Raw genomic sequence first — 10,529 nt, forward strand, 5'->3', positions numbered from 1 at the left:
GGGGCGCGGCCACGACGTCACAGCTGGCAAACCGCTCACGTGACGCGCTTGCGAGCAGCAAAATCAATTTTTCTTGCTCGGCAAGCGGCTGAGTGCCGAGCAGGCACGCCCACCCGCTCACGCAGGCCACATGCATTGTCGCAACGTGTCCAGCGTGAGCGTGCGTGCCCGCTCAGCACCACCCTGGACACGAGGACTTAGGCTGCGCTTATACTGCCAGCGACAGATGACGTCGCCGTCGCCATTGCGATAGTTGTAATTAAAGATTAGGCGACGTCGCTGGCTACAAGGCCAGTGACGTCATAGGAGGAAGGCAGAGGGACGGAGAAGCGCTCTGATTGGCCACATGGGGAGACCGTCTCTCTAAAAATCAAATAACAGTGACTACCAGATTTTTGGTAGCACTGTCGCTCCGTCGCCTCCACTATAAGCGCAGACGACAGCGACAATGTATTTGTTTTGACGCTACGTCGCCGGCACTATAAGCGCAGCCTTAATGGTTACACACGTCCTGTGTTTTAAGGTGCTCAGATCCTGCACCCCTACCGCTCGGTACAAAAAGCTTATGTCAGAATGGATCAGCATTCCCAAGATATATCTTAATTTATAAATCTGAAGTTTGTGGGGTTGTAGATGTGGCCAATCAGATTCGTCCGTGGGTCTGCCCGCCCACCTGCGACTCTCATTGGCCAAGAGGTAAGCTCCACTGTGACACACACAGACACACACAGATATTGGTCCCTGTGTCCGCCCCCACATGACTCTCATTGGCCAAAAGGTACAGTGACATCACTGACACACACCTACTTGACTGTCACACACTGATACTGACACACCATACCCCCAGAGAACCCCTGCGGAGTCCAAGGTAACTTTCATCCATCGCACACTGTCACCCCTGTGTACACACACTCACACCTGAGACCATGCTTCACACACACTCACACCTGAGACCATGCTTCACGCACACACTCACTGTCTCCCCCGTTCACTCCCGTGTACACACACTCACACCTGAGACCATGCTTCACGCACACACTCACTGTCACCCCCGTTCACTCCCGTGTACACACACTCACACCTGAGACCAATAAAAACGGAAAATACGCCTTCTTCACCTAATAAATACGGAAAATATGCCACCTAATAAAAACGCCTTCAGCTCCGCACACACGCCCGCACGGACCGCACACACGCCTGCCCGACACTCCCTGCACATACACCTGCCCGACACGCCCTGTAGCCGCGCACACACCACACTCCCTGTAGCCGCGCACACACCACACTCCCTGTAGCCGCGCACATTTTACTGTAGCCGCGCCCGCCATAGCCTGCACCCGGCCGACACTCCCTGTGCCACACACGGCCGCACCACACTCCCTGTAGCCGCGACCGCCACACCAAAAATCCATAATCGCATTCACAATGGAAAACACCATTACACAAAATGTCCGCATTCAACTGCCTTTCCCCCTTCGCACTCTGAATTGGCATTACAAAATGGCCGCCCGTCTAGCCATGTTCACCTACGCAGTGTTAATTTACATTCACATTATAAAATGGCCGCCAGCCTATGGCTTACATTCGCATTGGGCCTTCATGATTGCCTTCACGTTCAATACATCTACAGCTTTAACACTTACGGCGCCACACGGGACTGTGGAGGGGGGCGGGGCCAGCGCCCGAGAAAGGCGCCGCATAGGACTGTGGGGGGGGGGGCGGGGCCTGCGCCCGAGAAAGCTGCCGCTGAGCGCTGCACGGGACTGAGACCTCTGTGTGTGTGTCACTGTTTGTGTGTCATTATTTGTGTGTGTGTGTGTCTCTCACTGTTTGTGTGTGTGTGTGACACTGTGTCCCCCCCGCTCCTGTCCACTGTCCCCAGCCCCCCTCCTGTCCACTGTCCCCACCCCCCCCCCCCTGGTTTCAGACGCGCTATTAGAGAAGGTTGGGGATCCTCAGAATTTCATAATATAATTATAGGGTTCCTTAACCAATTTTTATTTTTTTTAAACAATGATCTTGTGTCACTATGATGCAAGCCGCGTATAAATATGCCCTAAGTGATCCTATAAGCTTGCACTCTTTTGAAACATTGGCCACTAAAGGTATTACTTCTACCGTACTTCTGTTCTAATATTGAGATGTGGTGCGTGTTACTCCAGACTGTTAAATATTATTATAACCTATGCAGGAGCCCAGACAATTCTAACATATTATTAACACATTACAGCATCTACCTGTGAGGTTTGGCAAAATCTACACTACCAAGGCCCACACAATTCTTGCTACTGATTATACACCCTGTAAATAATTAGATATTGATGATACAAAGGTAACCATTGGGGAAAGATAATTTAAGCCAAAGATTTTACACTCAGTATAGTTTATATTTAGTTCGGCCTTCAAGAATTGCCAATGGTTTTTGCACTTTAGTATATAGACCCCCTTAGTGACCAGTGTTATAGTTTGTGTATATGTGCATTCAATGTGTTGTGTGGTGTGTTGTGTATGTATGTGTAGTGTGTATTGTATGTATGCCTGCCTTGTGTAGCCTTGTGTAGTATTTTGTGTTATCAGAAATGTCAACCTCCAAGGAGCACAATGTCAAAAAGGTTTGATGGTACTGGAGCCAACGTGGAGATTTTAATGGAAAAGTACAGATTTTGTATCACGGACACTAATCTACTGAAGTCTATGAGACGCTGATGCTAAAAATCAGTAAGACTGACTTCAAATCATTTTTGCAAAGAGTTTATTTTAATGTCCCAAGGTTCTCCACTCAGCCGTGTGAAATGTTCAGTAGTGTATGTGTGCATTGCTTGGTCCGTGTGACTTGCATCTTTGTGTGTGTCTCAGCCAGTGTTTGTGTTGTGTATGTTGGTCGGTCTGTGTGCAGTTGTGTATATCTTGGTCTGTGCGTGTCGTGTGTTTGTATCTCTTGGTCTATGTGCATGTTGTGTATGTCTGTGTCTTTATCTCTTAGTATCTGTGTGCGTATCCTTAGGTCTGTGTCTGTTGTTTGTGTATTCTTAGGTCTGTGTGTGTATCTCTAGGTATGAATGTGTGCTTTATGTTTGTGTATATCTAGTTTTGAATGTGTATTGTATGTGTGTGTATCTCTAGGTTTGTGTGTGTTGTATTTGTGTGTATCTCTAGGTCTGTGTGTATTGTATTTGTGTGTATCTCTTGGTCTCTGTGTTGTTTGTATCTCAAGTTATGAGTGTTTGTTAGATGTGTGTTTATGTATCTCTAGGTCTGTCTGTGTTATATGTGTCTGTATCTTAGGTGTCTGTTGTATGTGTGTATCTCTAGGTCTGTGTGTGTTGTGTGTTTGTGTGTAACTCTAGGCCTGTCTGTGAGTTGTATACATGTATATCTCTAGGACTGTGTGTGTTGTATGTGTGTATATCTCTCTGGCTGTATGTGTGTGTATCTCAATTTGTGTGTTTGTTGTCTGTGTATATCTCTGGGTCTGTGTTTGTTGTTTGTGTGTGTATCTCTAGGTCTCTGTATGTATGTCTAGGTCTGTGTGTGTCTAGGTCTGTGTGTGTGTTGTACGTGTGTGTATCTCTTGGTCTGTGTTTGTTGTATGTGTGTGTATCTCTGGGTATGTGTGTGTATCTCTAGGTCTCGGTATGTATTTCTATATCTGTGTGTGTGTATCTCTAGCTTTATGTGTGTGTTGTGAAGCTTTAGCTGTAAATGTCATCATTGCGTAACCTGCCTGACACAGCTATTATGAAAACACCTACCGTGCGCATGGGTCAGGCTGAGAAGCAGACACTGAGTCACTGGTGGCGTGCGTGTGTGGGTGTGGGTGCTTGGATGGGGAGGCTGAATGAGCATGGGGGGGTAGTTATGAGGGTGCATGTTTATAATCGGGGATGTGAGGGTATGAGGGGGGTGGGTGTGTATGAAGGGGGTGATTATTAGGTGTGTGCATGTGTATAAGCATGTGTTTGTCTGTAAGAGGAAGGTACATGTATTAGGTATTATTATCTTCTGTTTGTATGGTGCCAACATATGCCACAGTGCAGTACAATGTGGCAGGGAGAGCAACAACTTTGTATAACAAAAAGAATGCGTAGAAGTTATAAGGCAAACACGAGACAGTAGGAAGGATACCCCTGCCCCAAGGAGCTAGCAATCTAAAACAAGGTGTGTGCATGTGTATAAAGGTGTGTGCATATGTATGGGTAAGGTGTATGTGGAGGATGAGGGTAAGATGTATGAGGAGCAATCGTGCATGGGGGATACGTGTACATGAAAGGGATGTGCATATAAGAAAAGTGATCATGTGTTTATAGGGGTATATGCTGTGTTTATAGGGTAGATGCTCTGTATAAAGGATCGGATGTTAGTTACTGTAGGTTGTATCTCTGCATCTGTGTGTGTATCTCTAGGTTTCTGTATGCATGTCTAGGTCAGTGTGTGTATCTCTAGGTCTGTGTGTGTTGTATGTGTGTAAATCTCTAGGTCCGTGTGTTTGTTGTATGTGTCTGTATCTCTAGGAATGTGTGTGTATCTCTAGGTCTCTGTATGTATGTCTAGGTCTTTGCCGTGTATATGTGAGGTGATGCGGTGTACATGGGATATGGTCCTGTGTATATGGGAGATGAAGGCATGTGTGTGTAAAGAAGGTCCTGGGTATAAAGAAGGCGTGTGTGTAGAGAAGGTCCTGGGTATAAAGGAGGCTTGTTGTGTTTGCAACAGACAGGAAATGTGAATGACGTTTGCCTTAAGCAACCTTGGGTTGTTCTAGCAGCCTCATCCGAGAAGAGAAGCAGCGGGATTTCACCCTAATTATCCCACTTCCCCATCTAACACACGTCTGGGGTCAGAGAGTTGAAGAGTTAAATGCCTGAACGATATTCACGTATACCGTTAACCCCTTCACTTCAAGATAGGCCAGCTCTTCCCTCAATTTATTTTGAGAGCTGACGCCACCATATGAGGCTGTCTTGTTCCTTAACTTAATTTAAAAAAAAAAAAAAAACATTTTTCTTTAAAAAAAGGAGTTATTCAGAGGTTTCTTTGGCAACCTCCAGCGGCCATTTTAATCTATCCCTCCCTGGGTCCCCGCTTTTCTCAGGTATAGAACGCGTACAGTCACCAACGCCACAAGTTTATGCTACTTCACTGCCAGTGGGCAAATCTGTCAGGGAATGGGTTAAAGATAAAAAATGGCCTTTCCGTTTGTATCTTACTAAAACCTCATTGTATTTTTTTTCTCCATTAGTATGAGACAGGGCAGCACTGAATAATTTAACAGGAGTGTGTAAGATGGCCGCTCTCTTGCTCGAGATGATTCTGCACGGAAGGTTGCCATGGCGCTTCTAGCCGAGATCCCAGCTGGTCCCCTGCATCAATTCCAGACTGGCCAGGTTTCCTGCAATGAACTCCCAAAATGTTGGGAAGATTCTGTGGATTGGCTACCTTGAATACGGCGTCAAATAATGCAGCGGGGTCATGTGACGTCACATCATGTGACCCCCCGTTGCCATGGCGACGGGTGTATAGAGTATTAAATTGAGTGGGCATAGCAAACTGATCCAAAACTCCAACATTTTCTTCACATGAAATTGAGTGAGAGGTTTTATGCGGGAGAGGGCATTAGATACAAAAGGGGTTGCTTACAGGATTCACACTAGATCCCTTTAACATCTGCACGTGTGTGTGTGTAGAAAGTCGCCCGTGTGCGACGAAACATATCAGGGAGCGTCATTACGTCATCACGCAGCGCGTGATTTAGCCGGATCACACGTGGAGCAGACCGGTGGCTGCATTATCCAGGAAGCTGCATTGAAGCTCTATACAGACCAACTGCGGATATCCAAAAGGTGTCTCCAGCCCTCCAGTGTACCGTGGTGTCTCTTATATCCATGAAGTGAGACTGTGACTGTGGATCTGACACACAGACATCTGGCTGGTGGTGAATTTATTCACAAATTGCCTTATTTTTTACTTACCCTTGTAAGGCGTGTGCTCTCTCTTCTCTTTTTCCCTATGTGTGTGTGTGTATATATATATATATATATATATATATATATATATATATATATATATATATATTAAGAATATATATTAATACTGAGATTCTATGATTTATTAAATCTGAAGATAGATTATAGATTTTATATATATATATATATATATATATATATAGCAACTGTAAATATTACTGTATGTTCATTTGCATGTCTTAGACAGGTCAGCAACCCTGTCTTTCCCCATTGTCACCCAGCATACAGCGCTTCCACTGCAGCAAGGGATTCTGGGAAATGACATGCAAATAAGCACTCAGTGCCACCTTTTGTCTCAAGCTTGTATTACACAAGCCAATCCTCAAGCCACTGCATGCTGTTTCAAACACAGCTTTTAGACAGAGGCTGGGATGAGATGCAAAGCCATTAAACCCACTCACAGACATGTTTCAACCTTGATGGGTATCATCAGTGTGAGGTTGGTATTAATGGCAAAGCAGGTTTGAGACTACACTAGGTAATCACCACTACTATTAAGGTTATGGTGGGTAAAAAAAGTGACAAAACCCCTCCACAGTAAAGCATAAAGCAACTGTAAATATTACTGTATGTTCATTTGCATGTCTTAGACAGGTCTGCAACCCTGTCTTTCCCCATTGTCACCCAGCATACAGCGCTTCCACTGCAGCAATGGATTCTGGGAAATGACATGCAAATTAGCACTCAGTGCCACCTTTTGTCTCAAGCTCGTATTACACAAGCCAATCCTAAAGCCAATGCATGCTGTTTTAAACACAGCTTTTACTGAGTGCTCATTTGCATGTCATTTCCCAGAATCCCTTGCTGCAGTGGAAGCGCTGTATGCTGGGTGACAATGGGGAAAGACAGGGTTGCAGACCTGTCTAAGACATGCAAATGAACATACAGTAATATTTACAGTTGCACCACAACCTTAATATACACACACATATTTATATTTATATATATATATATATCTTCAGACTTAATAAGTCATAGAATCTCAGTATTCTTAATGTAGCAACTTGATCATTTTTAATGATAAATATGCAATATTCCATCGAATTACCAACTGACACGACTACTCAAACATATCACTTTCTATGAAAAACAATAACATTTTATTAGTTAATGTTGCTATTAAACACCGACGCATGTGAGAATAATATATACCGTTAATCATAAAAAGCCCCAAGAAAGGCGACACAATAATGGACAATGTTGGATATGCAGAACTCAGGTAAGTATAATACCAATAAGTGTCACTCGATATTATCACTGGTAGGTTAGGACACTCAATCAATTCATAAGGCTGTTGGAGTATGTCCAGTATCAGATAAACAGCTACATAATTTGCAACTTTTACTCTCAGCCTAGGATAGAGTGGGGTGGTGGCGTACCCAAAATTCACTAACAAAGATCAGATTATTGATACAGAGAAAGATACAATTGCAGCTACTGTATCTCAATTGTGAATACATCCAAGTATGTTACAAATGGTTACAATTTTACATAGTCTGACTTTAGCTACAACATCAAAGTATTAGGCCGAGTCCATAGACGGACAGGCCGTGCTGAGGCATGCAGACGCTCCGCGCTGAGCCCCTGCATCCTCAATGTGGATGCCTTGAGAGGGGGCTCACGTGAGCGTCCGCAGGCGTGCTGACGAGTTGGAGGTTTCAGCCGAGCGCCAAGCTGTTTTTCAGCGCGCTGTCGGCTGAAAACCTCCAATCACAGCAGCGTCAACGTCACGGCGCCGTGACGTCGGCGCCGTGACATTGACGTCAGTGCGTCGCGGGCGATTGGCCCAGCGACGTCACTGCCCCGCCTCCAACCACCTCCCCCCGGCTCCCTTCGCGCACGCTGGCTCGCCTGCAAGTCCGTGCAATCGCGCTGACTGAAGCATGCGACCCTCAGCGTTAGCGCGCATCCGCTCTCCCCACACCTCTATGGCCCGGGCCTTAGTGTAGTAAAGTATCCAGCTTAACCATAGTGTCAAACAAAGGATTGGTATATATCAATCTGATAAAGTACCCAAGTGTAGATAATTACTTTAAACACTACAGCCATTAGTATAGCTAGATATAATACATATAGCATAAGCCCGTTCTTAATGTAAAACACATGAGACGGAACTATCTGTCACTTCTACCATAAGTCATCGCTATAGAACTGTATTGGTGTCTGTTTGCTGCACGCTCAAGACCGCTTCCGTGTGTGCGTCGCCTCCCACACTGACACCACCGTCATGGCGTCACACGAGACCGACGACTGTTTCTTGTGCTACGGCACACTTCTTCAGGGGAGGAGGGGCTCAGGTACGTAACGAAGTTATCAGCTAAAATACTATTTTTTCCCCTTTATTTCACAGGTGGGGATATTCCGACACCAATCCTCATTAGGACCGAGGAGGTGCACGTCCGCGCTGCATTGCGGAACAGCTGATTGGCGGACAAATTAAAATATATGAATATTTAAATTCAAAGTCATTCATTGGCCAGATACACTGGCAATATCCGTACAGGCGGTCCTCGGTTATCCACCGGAATCCGTTCTGGAAGTAGCGTTGGATAGTGAAACCGTTGTAAAGTGAGTCCCATGTTAATCAGTGGCGGTGAGCGTTGGATAACGCATTCAGGCGTCGGATAACGCATTCAAGTGTCGGATAACGCATTCCGGCGTCGCAAAACGGCCCATAGGGTTACATTGTAAAGCGTTGGATATGCCATTTGTTGTAAAGTGAAACGTTGGATAACGAGGACTACCTGTACTTAGATAAATAACTATATGTTATCCAATAGTGCAAAATGGACAGCCGAGACCCTATAATAAAGCTACCTTAGTGGGTCAGGATGAAAGGAATGATGGTAATAGATATTCCGTATCTATGTAGGGACAGTATGGATCATAATATGGAATAAATTGATTAGAGCACAAACGAGTGACCATGAGACAGTTTATTAGGATGGATTATTGATAGCTATATATAATTTTAATTGCCCCATGGATGGAGATATTACAACTAAACTCAATATATATAAGGGATGAAAAACCCACCCATATTGCTAGTCCTGGAGAGGTTAATAATAGGAACAGGTATACCACTAGTGTATAGTGGTGACAAATATTACATTAATATTGTGATAGTGAATATTGGGCGAGTAAGGAATAAAAAAATGTGATATATACAAGGTGTAGAAATGTGCTACTCTGGACCGCCTAAAAAAGTCAAAACGGTCCACTAACCCTTATGACGTGATTAAATAATATACCACAAACCCCTCTAATGATGTGATATGTGAACCTGTGTAATATTAACTCTGTTATTCTAATAGGCTGAGCGGTTGGTCATCTATAGTGGTTTACAAAGGGGGCATCCTTGAGCAGAACGCAAGAGTCGGGATGGTGTATAGTGAGAAATTAGGGCTGAGATGTAAGGAGGGGCAGAAGAGTGTATAGCCTTAAAAGTGAGGAGACATTTATGTGTACTACGGTATTTGATAGGAAGCCAGGAGAGGGATTTCTGCAGGAGAGACACCGGGACAGATTTAGGAGAAAGTGATTCTAGCAGCAGTTTAGGATAGATTGTAGGGGAGACAGGTGAGAGGCAGAAAGGCCGGACAGCAGGAGGTTACAGTAGTTAAAAGGGGAGAGAATGAGGGCCTGTGTTAGAGGTATTGCAGTAGAGCGACAGAGGAAAGGGCGTATCTGTGCAATGTTATGAAGGAACAAAAATGACAGTTTTTAAGCTACATTGTGAATGTGAGAGGAGAATGTGAGGGAGGAGTCAAAAGTAGCATGGCTACACTAGATATTGCATATAACTAACTTGTATCCTTCATACAGAATGCATTCATCGTAATATAAATTGGTATATTGCTAATGTTTGTCTACAAAATTGTAATCTCCTATTGAGACTCTTTTTAACTACTTTCTGGGTTGACTATATTTGAATAATTATGTGGTAGGTGATAAAAGTGGTGGGTTCTGATGTGAAAGTGTGGAAAAGGAGGGTTTTTATTGATAGGAACAGCGCATTCCAGGCAGACTTGTGTCTTGTCGCTAATGAACAAAAGTTAATGAGGACCTGACGTCATAAGGGGAACCGCCATTCGTGGTTCATTTGAGAACGCCCCTCTATAGACTTGAGTCATTGGAAGAATGCCCAGTGACGGCCCGGAAGCTCGATGCCATTTAGTGTGAAACTTCGGGTAGACTCAACATCACATGACCTTCTGTTTTTTCGCCATCGATTTTATTTGAACTCACTGTGGATCGTTGTCAATTAAGCAGCTTAAGAAAAGTCAGAAACCCTCGTTGCTTTTTGCCTTTTTTTTGTATGTAAAGGAACTTGTGGATTTCAGAAATAAAATGTGAAATGTTGTTATATTTCTAAAAAAAAAAGGAGTGCTGCGGATATTTTTTTGGAGGGGGATCATATATACAGATGTAGCGAGACTTACTGCCTGCGGAGCCGTGGCTGAATGAGCTTAAAGCCGCGGTTCTAGAGAAAGCACTGCTTCGACG

At 44.4% G+C, this 10,529-nt stretch overlaps 1 long non-coding RNA gene across 1 annotated transcript; it reads left to right on the plus strand.

Moving 5' to 3' along the window:
- The first annotated feature begins 732 nt into the window (after positions 1-732).
- On the plus strand, positions 733-10,365 carry LOC142464000 (uncharacterized). Its single transcript, XR_012787556.1, has 3 exons — positions 733-868; positions 5,240-5,932; positions 8,374-10,365. It is a non-coding gene; the product is annotated as an uncharacterized LOC142464000 (long non-coding RNA).
- Positions 10,366-10,529: the final 164 nt, after the last annotated feature.

This window comes from Ascaphus truei, chromosome 12 (assembly GCF_040206685.1).
Source record: "Ascaphus truei isolate aAscTru1 chromosome 12, aAscTru1.hap1, whole genome shotgun sequence".
NCBI classification, from domain to species: domain Eukaryota; kingdom Metazoa; phylum Chordata; class Amphibia; order Anura; family Ascaphidae; genus Ascaphus; species Ascaphus truei.